Genomic DNA, 2,478 nt, shown 5'->3' on the forward strand with positions numbered 1-2,478 from the left:
AATTTCTTGCCTTATAGATTTACCTGCAAAACAAGACACCGCTCCTCTTGCAAAAACTGTTTAAGAAATCCATATCCTCTCCCTTCATTCCTTGGGCATTTCAGAAATGATATTCCTCCCCCAACTACCCCCAAAATAAAATGAATCCAGCCAGCTCCTGCTGTGTGTCCTTAAATCCATTCCCTCTAGCTTCGCTGGTTTGAAAGCCTGTACCCTAGAAGGGGCCTCCTGCGTTTGCTGGCAACCCTGCTCAGTCTGATCGCCACAGATAGTGCTTTGGAGTGAAAAAAAAAGGGGGAAAAACCCTCTCCTTGGAGATTTCAAAACAGATTCGACCAGCTTTCAAGTCTGTGCACTTGCGGAGTGGCAGGGTTTGGGGAAGAGGGGTAGGGGACTTGGGGTGTGGGTGTTTGTCATAAACAAATAGCAACAGAATTTATGTCTATGTAAATTTGGGTTTCCCTTGGCATGTTTGGTGTCTTTCTCCCTGGCATCGAGGGTGGGTGCTGTGCAAGTCTGACTTCTCTCACACTTTTGCTTGGGGGTGTGTATATGTGATGGAATTGAGTAGGGGGTTGCTGTGTTTTTGATCTGATTCACTTGACAGATTATTTGAATCCAGCCCACCTTTCCGCACATGTCAAACAGATGGGATCATTGTTAAAAGCCTTGAGAGAGCCGAGGCTGAGCGGTGGGTAAGGCAGGGAGGGGGAAGAGAGGAGGGGGGCCGAGGGAGGGAGGGGGCACCTTCTAGTAGCTTTGTGTTTTTCACACATTGGAACTGACAGGAGCCCTTCTTCTCCGTGGGGGTGTGTGTGTTGCGGGTATGGGGCTGATGAGGGGTGGGATGGAAAGGAGAGGGAGGTGGGGTGTTGGTGGGCAGGGTTATGATGTCACAGCAAAAGTTACAACAGGAGGAAAACACAGAAATGGTTCAACATTTTTTTTTTAACTTGGGACTGCCAAGAGCTGAAGGAGAGTGGTGAGCAAAGGAATGAAGGGAGAGAGAGAAACTAAACTGGGAGCTGGAGTTTTGTGTAGCCTCTTGAAACCTTATGAATGGATTACTAGAAGCTGAGAGCCAGGAGAGACCTAGAGGGGATGCAAGATCCCTTACACATTAAAAGGGGGAGAAAAGCAGGCGGAATTCCTCTTCCTGGCTGTGTTATCCCTCCTTCCTGAAATGAATGGTAGGAAACCTTTTTCTGAGGGTTATGGGGTGGCATGTAAGAGGGGGAAGTTTACTTCTTTTCTTACCTGAGTAGTATCTTCCCTTTACTTGAATTAAACCTCCTCTCTTCCTTCCCTCCTTTCTTTTCTGCTGTGTGTGTGTGTGTGTGTGTGTGTGTGTGTGTGTGTGTGTGTGTACCTCCTCTGCTTTCCTGGCTTTCTCTATATCCCCCTCCCCAAACCCCTAATCTTTATTCTTGAGCTGCTTCAGAAAGAGGAGAGAGAGAAAAAAAACTGAGTCAAAAGTTAAGGGAAGGAAAAAGGGGCAGTCTAGGATTGAGGGATGTCTGCTTAGTAATGTCCACGTGCCTGAATTGATATCTTCTTGGAGGACTTGCATTGAGGCTCCAGTGGATTCTACATAAGGAAACAGGACATGCTGGGGATGAAATGTTTAAGATACAGCATTTATAATGCGGACAAGTCAGTTCTTAGCTGGGTTAGAGGAGTTTAGAAGATGATGAGGAGATTCAAGGCAGAAGGTAGTGTGATCTTATTCCAGAGTCTGTGGGTTGCGTGTTTTAGATGTGGGCAACACAAGCAGTGACTTTGAAAGTGTAAGTGATTTTCCTTGTTACTTGAATGAAGGACCCAATGTGTTTCTCCACTGTTTTGTACCACCTGTGGTCAGACCTCCTCACGTGTGCTAAGAATTCAGAACCATGCCGTGTGTGTCCACGTATACATGTGTGTATTTGTGTACGTACACATGCACTTAGAGGGTGGGGACCTTTTGAGAAAGCCTTTTTCTAGGCATCTAGGCAAACACTGCAGAGGTTAAAATCATAACATTTTCTTCCCCATCCTTTCCATCCATTTCAAATCAATTGGAAACATGGTTGCTTGGGTCTAGCTGTTCATTTTTGTAAATCACTTATTTTGAAGATGTCATTTGTTTATTTGCTCATTCAGCATATGGTGACTTTTAGTAACTTCAGATTGAGAAACTTCTGAGAGAAAAAGAAGATCTGTGTAGTACAAATTCATGGCATTTCCATTTAATACTTCTCACAGCAGGATAATTGATTTCTCCTTTCTCCCATGTCTGATTTAAAATGAATTTAGGGCATTGTTCTTTTAAATCCCAAATTCTTGATCAAAGTAAATACAGAAAAAATACAGGTTTGTGACAAAACAAAAGAAAGATACAAGGGACCCCTAAAAGGTTAGTGTGGGCTCATTAGGCAGTAGGTAGGTGTGTTCACAGCAAGTGTGTGTGTGTGTGTGTGTGTGTGTGTGTGTGTGTGT

At 44.4% G+C, this 2,478-nt stretch overlaps 1 protein-coding gene across 1 annotated transcript in view; it reads left to right on the forward strand.

The window, feature by feature from the left end:
• The first annotated feature begins 922 nt into the window (after window positions 1-922).
• Window positions 923-2,478, forward strand: part of PAPPA2 (pappalysin 2) — a 288,728-nt gene continuing 287,172 nt past the window's right edge. The window contains exon 1 of the mRNA XM_017508836.2: window positions 923-1,190. The gene's annotated coding sequence lies outside the window, so the exon portion shown is untranslated. The remainder of the gene's footprint in view (window positions 1,191-2,478) is intronic.

Source organism: Cebus imitator, unplaced genomic scaffold (genome assembly GCF_001604975.1).
Source record: "Cebus imitator isolate Cc_AM_T3 unplaced genomic scaffold, Cebus_imitator-1.0 Scaffold402, whole genome shotgun sequence".
Classification (NCBI taxonomy): domain Eukaryota; kingdom Metazoa; phylum Chordata; class Mammalia; order Primates; family Cebidae; genus Cebus; species Cebus imitator.